Here is a 19,640-nt window from a genome sequence, read left to right on the forward strand (position 1 = left end):
TTCTGGTACCCCAGAAACGGGGTGTTCGGACCTAATGGCCAGAGGTGACCTGGTCACTCAATGAGGTCTGCTGGCCCACCAGGCCCACCCACAACTCTGTGAGCACACCAACCACTGCTCCACCCCAGCCTCAGAGGTACTCGGGTTTCAGCCTGTTTGTCTGACCAGATGTGCTTGCATTTCATTCTGGTTGCCTAACCAGTGAGACGCCCTGAGTCCCAGCTCTGGCACACCACCACCCCTTAGGGAGCTGGACACATTGGCAGGCAGGCAGGGGAAGCTGGGGTAAAGACTTAATGGGGTAAAGAGGAGACAAGTGTACAAGTGTATCAGAGTGTCAGCAGACTCTTTTGATTTGGGAGAAAGGTAGCACAAGGTACATGGTTCTATTTATATGACATGTCCAGATAAACAGAAAGGAGATTAGTAGCCATCCGGCTGGAGTGAAGGCCCAGTGACTGCTAACGGCTGTTGCTTTTTGAGGTGATGAAAATTATCTAAAATCTGATGGTGGTCATGGTTGCACAACTCCCTGAACAAACTAAAAAACATTGCATTGTACAATTAAAATAGGTGAATTGTATTGTATATAAATTACATCTTGGGAGAGGTGATAAAAGAGAAAAGGAAAGAGAAAGAAGAGGACTATAAAAGTATACCAAAGGCACCAGGCTGGTGGAGGCCTTGGTTCTGTTCTAACCAATAGCTGTAATGGAATTCCATGCTGGGGGAGGAAAGAGATCCCCCTACCCCATTTCCATGGGCTCCCAGAAGTCTGTGAGGAGCCCACTCCCAAGCTCAGCCCCTCAGGCTCTTGAGGGGCTGAGCTTCTGCTATGGAAGAGTTAGTGGCCTTTGGAGAATATTTGTGGTTGAGAGATACAGTGTAAAGGTTGAAGAGTTTATATTAATTGGTTTCCATTAATTATCTTGTCAGCTCAATTCCCTGAAGGTAAGGACCATGCTGATAGAATTTGTTTCAATCAATAAATAAATCCATGGAAACTGCCTTCCAAGTCCCAGCCCTGGTCCTTCCCTGACAAGCCTCCCATCTTGCTTTTATGGATGACTGTGCCACTAACACTGTGCCTTTCTTACTCACACATTACTTACCATACAGGTTATAAGAAACTGAGATCCAAAGAGGTAGAAAAACCTCCCCAAGGTCGCATAGCTACTGAGTTGCAAGGATAGGCCTTAACTTGCTGTTAATATTTTCTCATTTTTGTAAGAAAACTACCCCTTCCTTAAAAAAAAAAAGTTCTCAGTTTTGCCAAATTGGCATTGAGTAGAGAACCTCCTGTGGGTTTCCTTCATGGCTCCGTGGTAAAGAATCCGCCTGCAAAGCAGGAGACACAGGAGTCATGGGTTTGATCCCTGGTTCAGGAAGATTCCCTGGAGTGGGGCATGGCAACCCTCTCCAGTTTTCTTGCCTGGAAAATCTCATGGACAGAGGAGCCCAGCGGACTACAGACCATAGGGTTGTAAAGAGTCAGACACAACTGAAGTGAGTGAGCACACACACACAGAGAACCTCCTGGCGGAAGACAGGAATGAGAGAGTCAAGTCCCAGCTCCTTTCAGATTCAACTTTTCACTGAGCTCTCTCAACAGTTCCTGCTGCCACACCACACTGGTTTCAGGAAGGTGGTACCTCTTCCCTGGAGTAGGCTGAAGTGAAAAGACTAAAACTCAACAGATTCTCTCACTGCCCCACAGCACAGTTTAGAGAAGCCTCAAACCCCTCAGAAAAATTTATAAGGTTGACTGGGTTTGGGGATGAAGGTGGGAAGCAAGCACAGTATAAGCACTCTTAGCATGCCGGGGCTTGCTAGTCCTAGTCGAATTCCCCCAAAAGGAGCCAACTTCCCAGGCTCTGAAGCCCTTACCATCCCCGGGGAATGCTACAGAATCCTTGACCTTCCTCCCTTCACATGCACTATTTTGTCATACACACCAGCAGCAGCTTCTCCTCGACTTTTAAACCCCTTAGTTCAGCACACATTTTGACCCTCACAAGGCCAGGCTTCCCGAGGATCAGATAATTGAGAGATGACTTTATCCTTCAAGGGAGAACCCTATGGAGGTGGAGCCTATAAAGGCCAAAAGGGGATAAGTTTCTCAGCATGATAAGGTGATTTAAACATGCATATGACAAGAGAGTTGCATAAGAATTAATAGGAGTGTAGCTTCTTTAAGACAATGTTCCTCAGACGAGCAGCATAAACATCACCTGGAAAATGTTAGAAATGCCTGCTCTCAGGCCCCAGCCCCAATCTACTACATCAGAAACTCCAAGGGTATAGTCCAGCAGTCTGCATTTGAACAACCTCCCTAAGAGATTCTGATAGATGCTAAAGTTTGAGCATCGAGGTATTGCTCGCCAGCACTCAGTCACTCAGTCACATCCAACTCTTGCGACCTCGTGAACTGCAGTCCACCAGAATCCACTGTCCATAGAATTTTCCAGGCAAGAATACTGGAGTGGGTTGCCCATTTCCTACTCCAAGGGATCTTACCAACCCAGGGGTTGAGAACCATATCCTTTGTATCTCCTGCATTGGCAGGCAGGTTCTACAACTAGCACCACCTGGGAAGTCCCAGTTGCCCTCCATGGAGGATATGATCTACCGGAAAGCAAGAAGAATGTTTAGAACTTCTATGTGCCATAATCTTCTCTTCTCCATCTCCTCCAACATCCACTCCAGCACACACACACATACATAGACAATACCTATTTACTGCAAAAAAAAAAAAAAAAAAAAAGGCAGTTGTGATCAGATTAAAACCTCAAAGTCTGAGACATATGGAAAAATAAACATGATTAAGAAAAGTTTTTTGTTTTATTTTTCTGGTCTTGTCTTCAAAAAGGAGTAGAGGAAGGAATCTATGGAGAAGGACAGATTGAAGATGCAAGGAATGATGGTCTAAGATGTCAGTGTGACTGGGAGGAAGGCACTGGCATCAGATCAAAGGGGAAGGGGTAATTCTTAAAACAGGGGGATACTTCTGAGTCCTGAGGGAAGAAGACAGATGGATAAAGATGTAATTTAACACTGAGGCAAAGGAAAGAAAAAGTGAATGGGTTCATGCTGAAATCCTCTTTTCTTAATGATCAATGAAGTGGTAAACAGTAATTATGAGACAGGAAATGACACGAATAACAAGTTATTGGGAGTTCATAAAAAGAAGAGAATTGAAATTATGAGATAAAGGGTAAGAAGGATGCAGTCTTGCACTAAGTCATCCACAGTGTTTGATTCTGTGGAGTGAAGGGTGGCTATCTCAGTTCTGGGAGTTGGACAGGTGATACCACAGAGCACCTTAGAATTCATCCCTGGTCCATCAGTAGATGCTGGTTTATGTCTCAGTTGTTTCAGGCCTTGGGAGTCCTGCCTTCAGAGAAGGCGATGGCACCCCACTCCAGTACTCTCGCCTGGAGAATCCCATGGATGGAGGAGCCTGGTAGGCTGCAGTCCATGGGGTCGCGAAGAGTCAGACACGACTGAGCGACTTCACTTTCACTTTTCACTTTCATGCATTGGAGAAGGAAATGGCAACCCACTCCAGTGTTCTTGCCTGGAGAATCCCAGGGACGGGGGAGCCTGGTGGGCTGCCATCTATGGGGTTGCAGAGTCGGACATGACTGAAGCGACAGCAGCAACAGCAGCATTCCTGCCTTATAAGACTTCCATCTGAAGTCCACTATTTGGTTTAAAAAAAAAAAAAGGGAACATAGATAATAATTGCTTATCATTAATAAGCCCACTGCTTGCAAATTTTGAAAATGGCATCATTCTGTTGTTCAGATCTTTCTAGCCCAACAGTATTTTATTAAAAACTTAAGTATTTAAAATCTAAAATGTAATACTACAAAAAAAAAAGCCTCTCATGTGTTCACTCATTTTAACTGGAGAAAAAAAATCTAAAAGAATTAATTTTAAAAATTTCCTTTTCCTTTTCTTATTAGTTCCAGACAAGTAGAAGGAGAGGAAGGAAAAAAAAAAATCTCACCTTGCCTATGGTTATATAAAGATCTTTGTCTCTATGACAACAGAAAGGTTGGTCTGCTTCTGTGGAAACAGCTTCTGAAAAATCTGTTAGTAAGAAACTGCTAATAATAATAATGACAGTTTATTTTTTGCATGTTGTGCCTACTAAACAGAGATTAAACTTTTAGACTTTATTATAAGATACAATCCAGAGACTTTAGAAGGAGAAAATGTGCTTTATCTGTCAGTCCAGTGTCACAGGAAGATTTTAATTTTCTGAACATCTTTGCTGGATGTCTTTCTCCTTCTACTTTGAGTATAAATTGGGATCCAGAGCATGTTCTGTGCTGTAGAGGGATATACCAGTGGAGGGCGTGGTCCCTGTCCTTGAGGAGCCCACAGTCTAGGCAGAAACACACTCACACCCAGGAGAAGTGTAGGCAACCAGGCTCTGAGGAGTTCAGGGAATAGACCACTCCCTATGCACTGAAATCTCCAAGGGAAAGCGTCATGGACTAAGGGTTATGATGCTAAACCTTGAAGGAGAGAAGGAAAGGAGAGTCTAGGTGAAAGAAAAGCACAGTGGAGAGTGCACCAGAGATTTCCTTGCTGAGAAGCCAAGAATAAGGTTGAATGTTCTTCCCTATTTATACCTCTTCCTGGTTCTTTGGGGAAATTTTTTTGTAAGGGGAAATATAAAGTTATCAGAAATGTTTGATTAAATGACCCAGAGTTGTGCAAAAAGAAAAAAAAAATTTCCCAATATGTAGTTCTCGACTAATAAACTTTCAGAGTCATTGCTGGATAGTTGATTATAAAGCCATTAAATAAAAATCATGATTTGAAGTCGCTTCCCAACGAGTTTTCCCCATGGCTCTTCTCTCCCATATACACACACTTGCTTTGCTACCTCGTACTTACATCTGCTTTTGCATATCTCCCACATAAACTGTTTATTCCACGTGGACCTCCTCTGCAACAGCAGGCTTCCTCAACCTCGGCACAGCGGTTCTCTGGGGCCAGATCATCATTTGTTGTGGGCAGCTGTTTGGTACACTGTAGAGTGTCAGGCACATCCCTGTCCTCCACCTGCTATATGCCAGTAGCACTACCCTCTCAGATGATGACAAACAAAACTTTCTCTAGATGCTAGTCAGATGCCCCTGGTGAGAGTATGTGTTGGGGTGGGGAGTGGGAGTCTCCACTTTACCCCACCATGGTTTTGAATCACTGTGCTAAAGTGAGAAGCACCTGAAGGGTCTTATTCCACTCAGGATTTCCAAAAGTTCACAGGGAGTACGATTAAAGTGTCTGTTGAACTATATGATGATCAACTTGAGCTGAACAGGAACAATGAACCAGTGCAAAAGGAAAGCATGTACCACACCTAACGATTACTTTAAAGTCTCCATCCTAGAGACTTGTTAAAAAGCAAAAAACTAGGAATAAAACTACCATATGATCTAGCAATCCCACCACTAGGCACATACCCTGATAAAACAATAATTTTAAAAGACACATGTGCCCCAGTATTTATAGCAGCACATTTACAACAGCTAGGACATGGAAACAATGTAGATATCCACCTGTGGATGAATGGATAAAAAGTTATGGTACATATACACAATGGAATATTACTCAGCCATAAAAAGGAACAAATTTGAATCGGTCCTAGTGAGGTGGATTAATCTAGAGCCTGTTATAAGGAGTGAAGTAAGTCAGAAGGAGAAAAACAAACATCATATATCAATGCATATATATGGAATCTAGAAATACGGTACTGATGGGCCTATTTACAAGGCAGGAATAGAGACGCAGACATAGAGAACAGACTTGTGGGCACAGCAGGGGAAGGAGGTGGGGTGAATTGAGAAAGCAGCACTGAGACGCACATATCACCATGTGCAAACAGATGGCCAGTGGGAAGTTACTGTATAATGCAGGGAGCACAACCCAGTGCTCTGTGACAGCCTGGAAGGTTGGGATGGGGTGGGGGGTGGCAGGAAGGCTCAAGAGGGAGGAGACATATGTGTACTTATGGCTGATTCACACTGGTATATGACAGCAATCAACACAACATTATAGAGCAATTATCCTCCAATTAAATACATGAAAAAAATATCTCCATCCTAGAAAATGGAAAGGTGAGGTGCTATGGGTATCAGAGGGGGCTCTTTGCATTATACCAACATCCAGGTCCCAGATTTTGCAGGCTACGCCAACCTGTCCTTTAAAAGGACTATCCAGAGAAGCAAGACTGGAAGCTTACCTATATTATTGATTGTATATCCCAACAGTCCCATAGATTGTTCTAATTTTTGTTGTCAATTTGTTTTAATTCATTCACTAGAAAAAAATCAATCCCCAGCCCAGGACCCATGAAAACAAAACAACCACCAGGGCAACGTGAATTGAGACCTACTGGTTCCCAGGTCAGGGCACCAGGTAAGAGTCCATAGGACAGAGGGAAGCCTACTAAACTCTTTCAAGTAAGACAGCTTGGCCCTACCTTCAGCTTCCCTGAGCTGAACCAGACTAAAAAAAAAAAAAAAAAAAATCTCAGAATTCTGAAAGCTCATGTTCCACCTTCCTACCTTACTCCCACAAAAACAGAAAGGCCCAAGATAGAGGTTGATCTTGAACTTCAGTTCTGACTCAGCTCTCCCAGTTATTATCTTCAAGACAATTCTTAAACCTGGCTGTGCCTATAAACAGACTCCCTGGGAGAAGCTTTGCAAGGGCCAGATTTTATTAGTTTAGAAATCATCCTTTTGGGGAAAGTGAATGATGGCCCCTAGAAGGACACTAAAATGCAAGCAGCAGAGCTCCCAGAGTCTCAGTGGAAGTGTGGAGCCAAAAAGCTCACACACAGATCCCTTTGGCATTGGATCCAGCCTTCCCTTTGCGGAGCAATAATTCCTTGGATTTTCTCTACATTATCCTTTTTCTTATTTCAAAAGCAGTGTATTAGATTAATTCAGGGCTCCAGTGCTGCTCCTTTCCCCACCTCTACCTTCTTTCTAATCTCCTCAATTTGCCTACTTTTCATGTCTTAAAAAAAATGAGACACAAAAGCTTTCTTTCCAAAATATAATCTCCCAGGTTGGCTGCACCAGACAGTGTCTTGGCCACGTGTAACTTTGATCTTACACGTGGAATTTTAAAGCCAGAGGGTCATGGTGGTGGAGAGAGGCCCTGCTGCTCTCCAACCAGACCCAAGAGGGCTGGCTCCATGGGAGCATATGTGTTCCATTCTGGCAGCTCCCCTTAATGTACAAAAAAGTCACATTTAATGCAGATTTTAACAAATTTTACACCAGTTCTTTTTTTTTTTTTTTTAGAAGGAAATTAAAATAATCCCACCCACCAGGCAGGTGGGCTCCCTGACTTAGTGGGAAGCTTCTAGCTGCTTCCCCACATGGTCCTCATTTACTCTCAGCTTCTGCCTCACTAGGAGATGCCGCCCCCTCCATGCTGGCACACCACTCACAGCTGTTCTCTGGTGGCCCTGAACCACGAGTCTTGAATGCCACCTGAGCCAGAGTCCGAAAAGTCCAATCTACAAGTAAAACTCAACTTTCAGCAGGAAAGCTTTATCCCTTGCTGCTGTTAAGTTTGTCCTTGATGCTGATAAAATGAGGTGACTCCTGGGTTCCTAACTCTACCTCGGGAGCAGCAGTAGAGAACATTTCTGAGCCCACAGGGCTGAAGACATGCTAGTACGACAGGGTAAGGCCCAGCGCATCCCCCAAATTATCTGAATCAATCAACAGGACATAGACCAGGCAGACGTGAGTCCTAGCACCAGGTCCCCCTTGCTCTAATTTGCAGTGTGGGCTCAGGGCAGCAAGAAAACCTCTGTGCTGTCTGTAAAAGGAGCATCATGATTCTTACCCCTGAGTGGGGTTGACTGTGGTGAAGATAACCAAGACAGCAGGGCCAAAAGTACTTGGAAATAAAGGTTTTCCATAACTGCAAAGGATTATTGTAATAATCTGATGATGCAGAGAAGACCTGAAAAACCCACAGCCTGTATAGGAAGTTGAACAGTAAATATCTATCATCCAAGGGGGAAGCCTGATAGAATAGTTTTGCTCCTGTGAGGTGTTAATTAGAGAAAATGACCCACGGGGTCTTTTCAGCCTGGAAGGTAAATAAGTTAGAATCCTGAAACACCAGAGCTCATTATTGCCTGGAACTCATATATGCTGGTCTTTTCAGCACTGGCTGAGCGGCCTCTCAAACATGTCACATAATACGTGATTATACTCTTGTTTTCTATCATTCAACTGGGCCAGTCCTACCTGTCCAGCTAGAGCATCCAAGCCTATTCTGGGTCCTTTCCCCTTCCCTAAGCCTGACACACAGAAAACCTTCAGGTCAGACTTGCTGACCACTCAGGAGCTAGGTACTGACATGTATAGGGCAATGCGCAGGATCCACAGACCAGCCTCTGCCCCCCAAGAGCTTACAGTCTTCCAGCCACAGGAGGGAGAGGACTCATTCTCAGGTAACTCACGGCAATGCGGAAGATGTTAAAAGCCAGATGAAGGTTACACACACAGTCTAGTGAGATTTCAGAGAAAGATTCTGTCCCTTCTAGCCAGAGTAACAAAGACACCTTGGTGAAACAATTGTTGAACTGTAGTTCTTTAAGCCTCACTCTCTGCAGGGGCAGTTGGATAACATGGTTATCCCACAGGCTCCATCCTGGCCTTTGAAATCAGCTTAGTGAGGCCACCAGGGAATCACTGTTCAAAGCTTTCTGCTCTCTCATGGACCACCAGGCATGTGCCCTGTCTGTGTTATGGATCATCAATGAGACTGGATGATTTCCACCTGGAAACAATGGGTGTGGTTCTGATGAAGGCTTTTCTTATTTGCAGGCACCAGAAATCAACTGTGACAGATTTAATCATAAGAGATTAACTTAACAGAAGAATAAGGAGCTGGAAGGATATGAGCAAGATCTAGAGAGAATTTGGCATTTTAGCAGCAAGAGGTCAGGGAACTTTTCTCTAGATTCCACCTTTATAATGAATCAGCTCCAAAGACCTATCACAAGTTTCAAATTCCTAGAGGGAGAATCTGATGGTGCCCCATCCCACTGCTGAGACCAGAGCACAGACAACAAGATGCTTCCACACTGTTGCAAGCAGCACTGAGATGCTTCCAGAGAAGGGGCCTTTTTGAACCAGGCAACCACACAAACTGGTGTCAACCAGATCTAAGGAGCTAGTGAAAAGGGAAGGTACACATGCCAATAATTTCAGGCAATTCAAACCCATTCCATCAAATTAATTAAAAGCATGTAGTATATCAGTTGCATCCAGCTTTCACAGGCTCACCAAAAAAATTAAAAAGTGTCTGGAAACAGAAGCTTGTAATGAGAGAGGCTCCTGAAGCATAGCTGCAATGTGACTGCCCTGACAACATAAAGTTCTCTGCTTCTAAGAAATATTTTTGAGAAATCATTACAGAAAATGCACACCTTCCCTGGGGAAGGTTCAACATGTAGTTTTATTTACCAGAGTTATTCTTGTCATGTTATATTATTGCTAGAAGAATTCGAGTTCGGAGGTAGAGATTGGCTTATTTTGCTTTGTGTCTTTAGAAAACTTTAGATAGGTCTTGAGGAAGGGCTTAGATGTGTTGACCATTTTTCTCTAAGGCTTTACATTTTTAATTTAGTTGTTGTACAAATGATTTGGAAAATCCATTACCCAGGGAATCTTCTTGAAACTCTTGGTTCACATTGTAATTCATAAACTCCTCAAGTTTCTTGGGTGCTTTGCAAAGGCTGTCTTAAAGAAGAGTCACTCAAATTGTACTTTCCAGTGGGAGAGTTGCAACTGACCACACTTTTTAGAATCAATGAGCAAATGAGAACTCTCCAGAGTGGCTCCCTAGAGTTGAAATATTTAATGGAAGGTTGTTCTTTATCATTTCCTTATCATTTCTTTAAAAGGCTATCAGAAACAGTCTATAAGGAATACCTGAGCTCAACAGAAAGGTGCCAAGTGGGAATGTCCACCCTCTCTCTCAGTTGTCCTATGTATAATCAGCAGAGTAAAGAGTTGGAGAAAAGTCACAGGCACTTTGTCAATGTAAGGGTTGGACAAATAGAAGAATCCATTCCACAGTACTGAGTCCTCCCTACCCCATCCCCAGCAAGGAGGCAGAGTTGCCATGAGGCATGGCTGGGGTAGCTTGAACCCTTCACAGCACGCAGCTAGGAATTAAAAGTACTTATTGAGCTCTAATCTTGTGAGAAATGCTATATTAATATTACATAAATATTTTCTTACTGAATCTCAAAAATCTGTGCAGTTGTTAGTATCATCATCACTTCACACGTGTGAAATGCACCCAGGCAATCTGGCTCCTGAGTCTCACTTTCCCACCATGCTGTCATCCAGAGAGGGCACATGCAAATGGCAATGAAGACACATTCCATAAAGTACACAGCACCCGAGACAGACCTTAACCAAGGGTAGGATCCAACCAGCAGAGAAGGGTGGATGTGCCAGCTGGCAGAAACAGTGTGAATGAAGGCAGGACTGCTGCTGCTGCTAAGTCGCTTCAGTCGTGTCCGACTCTGTGCGACTCTATAGACGGCAGCCCACCAGGCTCCCCCGTCCCTGGGATTCTCCAGGCAAGAACACTGGAGTGAGTTGCCATTTCTTTCTCCAATGCATGAAAGTGAAAAGTGAAAGTGAAGTCACTCAGTCGTGTCCAACTCTTAGCGACCCCATGGGCTGCAGCCTTCCAGGCTCCTCTGTCCATGGGATTTTCCAGGCAAGAGTACTGGAGTGGGTGCTATCTCCTTCTCCAGAAGGCAGGACAATATGAGGCAAATTCAGGAAACACGAACGTCTGATTTGTCTAGGGAGGCACTGTCCAGTAGAAATATGTTAATCACAAGTGTCCTTTTAATTTTTAATAGCCACATTTTAAAAGGTTTAAAAAGGTGAAACAAAGTTTCAGTTCAGTTCAGTCACTCAGTTGTGTCTGACTCTTTGCAACCCTATGAACTGCAGCATGTCAGGCCTTCTTGTCCATCACCAACCACCAGAGTCTACCCAAACCCATGTCCATTGAGTTGGTGATGCCATCCAACCATCTCATCCTCTGTTGTCCCCTTCTCCTCCTGCCCTCAATCTTTCCCAGCATCAAGGTCTTTTCCAATGAGTCAGCTCTTTGCATGAGGTGGCCAAAGTATTGGAGTTTCAGCTTCAACATCAGTCCTTCCAGTGAACAACCAGGACTGATCTTCTTTAGGATGGACTGGCTGGATCTCCTTGCAGTCCAAGGGACTCTCAAGAGTCTTCTCCAACACCACAGTTCAAAAACATCAATTCTTCGGGGCTCAGCTTTCTTCACAGTCAAACTCTCACATCCATACATGACTACTGGAAAAACCATAGCCTTGACTAGACGGACCTTTGTTGACAAAGTAATGTCTCTGCTTTTTAATATGCTGTCTAGGTTGGTAAAATATTTTATTTAATACAAATGTACAAATCATTTTTGTTGGAAGGCAAAATTGAATATTGAATTTTGAATATTCAATACTGAATTTTTGTTGGAAGGCAAAATTATTATATTAAATAATGTCTTCTAAACTTGAGATTGAAAAACAAAACAGGCACCTTCATGAAGTGCAACTATGAAGCTTATTGAGGGTAATTTATATACAGGTGGGATTAAGTGGACAACATGGACAGTTGCACTCCATACTGCAGGGTGTGGAAAAGGGTACACGGGGGCTTTACAAGGGCCAGAGCTGAAAATAGAACCTGACTGCCATGGAGAAGCAGGTCCACACCAGATGGGAACCAGGGGTTTTTCCTTCCACTTGGGGGTTTCATGACCATTAATCATCTGCATCAGCAGGAGGCATTCTTCCAGTTTTCATTTTGGATGAAGACAAGGGTAAAAGGTGACAGGAAATTCATCCAATTTGGATGCATTCCTTGTGAGTGCGCTAGAGGTCAGCCATGCAGAAAGGAGAGGGGTGAGACTGTGGGCCTAAGAGAGAGCTGAGAAAAACAGAGTCGGTGGTTCAGCCACAAACATCTCAACATCGATCAATATAAAAATTATTAATGAGATACTTTATTTTGTTTTGCCACGTCTTTGATGTCTGGTGTGTATTTGAAATTTTGAGTGTATCTCTGTTTGGCCTGGACATCTTTCAAGTGCTCAATATCCATATGTGGCTGGTGGCTGTATCTTTAGACAGTACAAGTTTAGTGTATTGGTTATATGAGGGGAATGTGGGTGATAGGACTGGCAAATGAAGCTTCAGCCTTTGTTTCAGGGGCCTTGAATGCAAGGCGGAGACATTTGTGTAAAAGTAGACGGGTCAAGAGGAGGGACAGAAGAATCTGAGCATTAGAGTGATGTGGTGGGAGTTATCAGGAAAGGCCATACTGGGCAGAGGAAACTCAGGATGGAGTGAAGAGAACCCAATATGTGGACTATGGAGCAGTCAAGGTGAAGAATGGCCAAGGAGAATGACAGTGGGGAAAGAAGAAAGGGGCCGTGAAGCTGGATTCTGCCTTCATGGTCTGAAGGTAGAATCCAGCCGACACTGGGAATTCAGTGGGGAACAGAGGAGACATCCATACAAAACACCTGATGAATTCTCAAAGAACAGTGCAGAAAAAGAGACACTATTCTTAATGTGGTCATTAGTGCTGAGGAGGACGGGGGGGAGGAAGAAAGAGCACCTGGTAGGCCCTAAAAGCTTCACGGGAGAACAGGAGGTTAGGGGGCTGCCCTGGTGGCTCAGCTGGTAAAGACCTGCCTGCAGTGCAGGAGACCTGGGCTCGATCCCTGGGTTGGGACCATCCCCTGGAGAAGAGAATGGCTATCCACTCCAGTATTCTTGCCTAGAGAACTCCATGGACAGAGGCGTCTAGTGGGCTACCATCCATGGGGTCGCCAAGAGTCGGACATGACTGAATGACTTACCCTTTGAAGTTAAAGACTGTGAGCACACACCCTCAAGAAGCTGGTGGCTCTAACAGAAGCAAGGTTTTTGCAGAAGAATCAGAGGACTGTGTAGTGGGGTGTATCAACACACCCCTAAGGAACAGGACTGTTGTGATTTGACTAATGCAGGACATAGCACTGGACCAGGAACAAAGTAACCTATGTTCTGGTCCAGATCTGCTGCTGAACTGCCTTTTGGTTTCAGGGAAGTCATTTCACTTTTCCTCGCTTAAGATTCTTCATCTAAAGTGAGGGGTTGGACCAAACCACTTGCAAGCAATCCTGTTTATTCTGATTCACTGAATCTAATGCAGGAAGTGCTTAAAAGTGTATTCCAAAATTTTCTGATATAAAACTTTAAAATATTGGATGTCCATCTATACTGACTTCATATTTCAGTTAACATTTACATCTCAGTTTCCTCCAGGTAAATGCTAAAGACAAGAGGCCAATAAAGGAAGACATACTCAGTAATGAAGTTACCAAATAGATCAATGCATTTGAAAGCATAAAGGTTTAAAATCATTTGTGAAGGGAAAAGCCATTTTTATTTCATTCCAAGATGAAAGTAAGTTTATTATAATGACTGACTTTGAAAAGAACACAGGAATTCTCAAGTCTCTGTTCAATGTAGAACAAGGTCTTATGTAATAAATACAAAAACATTAACATTCTTTTAAAGTTGAACAAGTCAGTGTTTAATGCTCCCATTTCTGAGTTCATTTGCAAACATATCTTTGACCATCCCTGGTTTGTCTTTTTCTCTTCCTCTGATTTTTCAGTGTTTTAAAATTCAGGGTGTGTAGCTATGCAAGATGGCTAGATGTCCGTAGCTTTCTTAAATCGGTAATACAGATGGCTTTTCTGAACGATTAAAGGGAAGTGAATAAAAGCATTTCATATTTGCCATTCTGAGCAAAAGAGGTGAAGGCTCCAGCAAGGTGAACAAGACCCCATCCAGGCTTTGAGGACTCCAGATTAGCATGGGATTTCTTTCCTGGCTCTTGTCTTCCTCTGGTCCTGCTCAGCCTGTGGGCTTCAGCAGGTGGTCCCACCCTGGAAAGCATCTGTGCACTCCAAGCTCTTAAAACACGGGGGGAAGTGGGGGAACCTACAGTTGTAATTGGTTTGAGGCAATACCTATCTTTAAAAGGAGAGTGTGTCAGTAAAACCATATTTTTCATTCACCTAGGGAGTTTGCTATTTAAAGGAACCTTTCATCAGATCCTCCTGTAGAACAAAGAACTCTTTAATAATGCAAATGTCTCCCAATGGACAGGTTTTTATAAGCAAGGATTTCTAAATCTTGGGCTTCTTTAAAGGGGGAAAAAGAAACTCCTGATTCTGAAACTCTCCTGGTAACATTATGTTGAAGGTTCATTAACAAGCCAGTGAGCTGGACAAACTGGCTTCTTCCAAGGTCATCTGTATTATTAAACTTAGAAGAAAAAAAAAAAATAAGAGGGGCCCAAGCCCCATCCTTGTGCCCTCAAAGAGACATTAGGAACAATTAATGAGGACCTGGTAATGTGGCAGCATCTTCTTGAAGGGGATTAGGTTCATCTGAATGTTATTTGTGTATCTGTTGTTGGGCTCGGACAGAAGGTAAGCTGGTGCCTTGACAATCGGGGCTGGCTAGGAAGGGCATTGATTCGGGGCCCAGGTGAGAGAGTTGATGTAAAGGAAGTCTGAAAGCAGGATGGCTCTCTTGAGCAGTTCCACATTAGGCAAGACCAAAGGGCTGGACCTTTAGTCTACGCATCCAGGCTTCCCCAGCGGCTTAGCAGGTAGATTCTGCCTGCAAATGCAGGAGATGCAGGTTTGATCCCTGGGTCGGGAAGATCCCCTGGAGGAGGAAATGGCACCCACTCCAGTATTCTTGCCTGAAAAATCCCATGGACAGAGAAGCCTGCCAGGCTATATAGTCCATGGGGTTGCAAAGAGTCAGGCACAACTAAGCATGGGCATGACCAGTCACTGGATGCAGGATACCCAGGAAAGAAGACCTAATATTGAGGGAAGTGGCAATGTAAGGCTGACAGGAATTCCAGGAGGGCAACTCAGCTGAGAACTTCAGTTGCTGACTCTCCCAATAGCTGGAGGAATGGGTGCTGTGCTCAGTCACTCAGTCACGTCCAACTCTTTTGCAGCCCCATGGACTGAAGTCCGCCAGGCTCCTCTGTCCGTGGGATTTTCCAGGCAAGAATACAGGAGTGGATCACCATTTCCTTCTCCAAGGGGTCTTCCTGACCAAGGGATAGAACCCATGTCTCCATGTCTCCTGCATTGCAGGTGGATTCTTTATCACGTCCCAAAGAGTACCTCAGTCCTAAAAGAAGACTGTGGCAGCCTACCACAGCATCCCCTAGAGGAATTAACCCAGCTGCACTGCGTGGCCCCAGCACAGGGTCAGCATCTATGGCATGAGACCCAGTTTGCAAGTGAGAACCCAGCAGTGAGAGATATTATAGTGATCCTAACCAGATAGCAGAGGATGAGATGGTTGGATGGCATCACCAACTCGATGGACATGAGTTTGAGCAAGCTCTGGGAGTTGGTAATGGACAGGGAAGCCTGGCATGCTGCAGTCCATGGGGTTGCAGAGTCAGACACGACTGAGTGACTGAACTGAGCTGAACCAGATAGCACCTAAGAACCTATCCAGGTCAGCAGTGTCTTCCAAGAGGCAGAGATACAGGGCTCAAGATCTGGTGATTGGCAGAATGGAAGGTCAGAGGCTTTCCTTCTGGATGGACTTTGGGGAGACCAGGCAGGGTACAGGATAAGGAATCAAGGCCAAAATAAGTACCAGTACAGGGGGAGCGTAGTTCCAGGTACTAAGGTGCACCATAGGCAGCCATATGTTCATATGTTTTCTAATGTCTGGTGTGCGTGTATTTTAATTCTGCAAGTGGTATTGTGCATATATATCATTAATTTCTTAGGCATTTCTCTTAATACCATGATTCTAAGACCCGTACACGCTGCTCCGTGTACCTTTACACTCTTGCTCCTCCCTGCTGACCCATTAGGTAGGTGTGCACATTTCACTATTCCTTCACTCAGGAGGAGACACTCAGGTTGCCTTCCACACCCTCGATGCTATAAAGAAAATCTTTGTGCAGGTTTCCTCACGTATCAGTGTGAGAACTTCTCTGGGATGTAAACAGGAGTAGAACTGCAGCGTTATTGGGACAATTGTTCACATTGCTAAGAGCTTCTGGCTTCATGGGTAGAATCACAGAAGCATCAAACAGGAAAAGGATCACCTCCAAAGGGAGTACCTTGAGATGGTTATTAACAAATCATGGGCCACATGAACAAACATTTAAATACAGGAGACAGACAGGTGAATGCTTCAGAACTGCTGCCCTTGGAAGATGAATCAGAAAGGAATACATTATGTCACTAAAATAAAAATGTGTCAGTGGGGGAAACAGTTTGGGATTCATAGGCCCACCTTCCGCATATCACTTCATGCCAATACTTCTGCTGTGAAAAGCTCGGTGCACCTGTCTCACCCCTTCTCTCTCTCCATCCTCTGACCCCCAGGCCTCTTTTCTGGGGCCAGCCACCTGCCTGCTGTTCACTCGGTGTCTCCTTTACGGAAGGCACTCTTGTTTTCATTCTCATCACTAGCCTTTCCCGCTCTGCAGCATCAACATCAACTCTACAAAATTTCATCTTGCACCCGGGCTGTTGCACAGTCACTGGGAGCAGCCAGTGATGATCTACAGCTTCTCTCACTTCTGTCCAACCCTTGCTCCTTATCCCTCATCCCCTCATCAATCAAACACTCAGGTGTCCTCCCTGGGTCAGCTCTGAGCCAAACTGCTCTCCTGGGAGCCACACATGCTCCCTTTCAGAGGAGAAGGCTGCCTGCTAAGAGGCTTCAGCTTCTGAGCTGCATTTGCATGAATAAACAGCTCTGAAGGGTTCAGTTGAAGCTTTTATGTAAACACTCTCCAAAATATGTTCTGCACTGCATTATCCCCAGCAATAAAGATTCTGGAATCAGAATTTGGCTGTCAGTTTTATTGATGTTGCATGGGGTACAGTAGAATATAGCTTTCTCTTCTGGAAATTTATTGACTTGGCAGTGCAGAGAGCAATAAAACTGTGTTTTTAATCAGTAAGCCAAGCAGACATGATTCCAGAAGAAATATAGGAAGCAAACATGCCATCATAAGAGTTCTCCCTGTCCTGTCCCTGTTCTTCTCAGATGTTCTGTTAACTAAGTTTGGGTACTGAAGGATATGCTTGGTGGGACTGTCTTCAGGAATAAAATTACAGGACCAAGTTTAGGTTGTAACACCTCTAAGAGATTGTTGAGTGAAAGTGTTTTTCTGCAATGAAATTTCTTTGCATTAGCTCCTGGAGAGGAATTACTGGTAAGCTGCTTTGCAGGAGGAATAGCAAGAGTGTAACATGCTTCTTCTCAAGAGGAGCGAGGGTCCAGTGCCTGTCCTTTCACTGTGCTCAGTGAGAAAGAGTGAGTGACCTGGCATACATCCGAAGGAAATGAAATCACTACTCTCGGAGACATCTGCATCCCATATTCATGGCAGCATTATTCATAGTAGCCAAGATATGGGAATAACCTAAAGTCATTTGACAGATGAATGGACAGAGAAAATACGGTGTGTGTGTGTGTGTATATATATATACCTTGTGTGTGTATATATATATACAACAGAATATTTTTCAGACATAACAAGAAGGAAATTTGCCATTTGCAGCAACATGGATGAAACTGGAAAGCATTCTAAGTGAAATAAGCTAGAGAAAGACAAATGCTATATGGTATCATTTCTCTCTGAAATCTAGGGGGAAAAAAACAATTTCATAGAAACAGAAATTAGACATGGTGGTCACCAGTGACTGGGGGCAAGGGAAAATGAAGAGATACAAGTCAAAGGATACAAACATTCAGTTATAAGAATAGGTTCTGAGGATCTAATGTACCACAAGGTGGCTATAGTTAAGAATAGGTGGCTATTCAAAAGAGACACAGATGTAAAGAACAGTCTTTTGAACTCTGTGGGAGAAGGTAAGGGTGGGATGATTTGAGAGAATGGCATTGAAACATTATTATCATATGTGAAACAGATCGCCAGTCCAGGTTCCATGCATGAGACAAGGCGCTCAGGGCTGGTGCACTGGGATGACCCTGAGGGATGGGATGGGGAAGGATGTGGGAGGGGGTGTTCAGGATGGGGAACACATGTACACCCATGGCTGATTCATGTCAGTGTATGGCAAAAACCCCTACAATATTTTAAAATAATTAGCCTCCAATTAAAATAAATTAATTAATTTTAAAAAGAATAGGTGGCTATTGTGTATTTGAAAATTTGCTGAGCTGAATACTCTTACCACACACACACTCACACATACATGTTAACTGAGGTGTGACAGGATGTGTTGAGGTGATAGGATGTGTTGAGGTAACAGGATGCGTTCATTACCTTGATATTGGTAATCATTCCACAATGTATGTATATTTCTAATTTGTATATGTCTAATTATCATGTTGTACCCTTTAAATATATACAATTATATTTGTCAATTATCCCTCAGTAAAGTTGGGGAAAAACAAGAGGGAGTGGGTGGGTTGGGAGCCGTCTACTTCAGCCCAGTATCGCACAGTGGAAAGGACGTCTGGACTCCGTCAGCTTGCTCATGTCACCCGGTCCAGGTTACTTCTTTTCTTGGGATCAAGTTTCTTCTGCTATTGAAGGGAAATACCCACCCCACACCATTGTTAAGTGGATAAAATAAGGTTAGAGGTGGGTGTGCATAGTTTACACAACACGTTCCAAGTCCCAGGAGCAAGTCCTTTCTGGACCTGTAAGACATCTCACTGATTCTTATCTGCTCATCATGGAGGAGGTGCTCTCTCCCAGCAGGGAAGCCAGTCTCTGCTGCATACACAGGAAAGCAAGGCAGCATCTCCCACTTCTGCTCTCCACATTCGTAATATTCACTTCCCTCCTGAAATGTCCTGGTCCACTCCCCTCTTCTCTTCCAGTCCCTGGGCCAAATCCTTAAATCAGTGTAGATGCTTGATAAATGCCTTCATCTCTGCCTTGCAGATGCTTTCTCCTGAGTTATCTTAACCCAGGTTCCTTTATCACTCGTATGTTGTCCTGTTCTGGTTTTGCTCTCGCTGAGTGGTCACTCTTTTCTCAATTTTTTGTAACGCGTAACTTTAATCTCAATTCAAGAACACTCAGATTGTTCTTCTGGATATAAGTAAGAGCCTGAAGGAGTCTCTTTAGATGTTTCCCTCAAATGGCATGAGATTAAATGGCATTAAATCAAAGTGGCATTTGATTAACCATAGAAGCAAAGTGGTCTGGTTGAGATAATATTAAAATAGGCTGCCTGGGGAAGATGGTATAGAGCAAAATAGGAGCATGCTGTTAGTGAATCTTCCCTTCTCCTACCTGCCTGGTTTTCAATTGTGTTTTCACCATCCATTTCTCCACTCTACCCAAGACAGCTTCTTTTCTTGTCTTTTTTTTTTTTATTATTAGTGTTTGCTGGGTTTATTTTTCCCCATCTTTTTAATTTTAACCTATGTCATTATTTTAAGATTTCTTGTTGACGGCATATAATGAGGCCAACAAGAAATCTTAAAATAATGA

The 19,640-nt window shown here is 43.8% G+C and overlaps 1 protein-coding gene across 1 annotated transcript in view; it reads left to right on the forward strand.

Annotated features, from left to right (window-relative positions):
* Positions 1 to 19,640, forward strand: part of LHCGR (luteinizing hormone/choriogonadotropin receptor) — a 59,053-nt gene that overhangs the window by 544 nt on the left and 38,869 nt on the right. The window lies entirely within an intron of this gene.

Source organism: Capricornis sumatraensis, chromosome 1 (genome assembly GCF_032405125.1).
Source record: "Capricornis sumatraensis isolate serow.1 chromosome 1, serow.2, whole genome shotgun sequence".
In the NCBI taxonomy this organism is placed as follows: domain Eukaryota; kingdom Metazoa; phylum Chordata; class Mammalia; order Artiodactyla; family Bovidae; genus Capricornis; species Capricornis sumatraensis.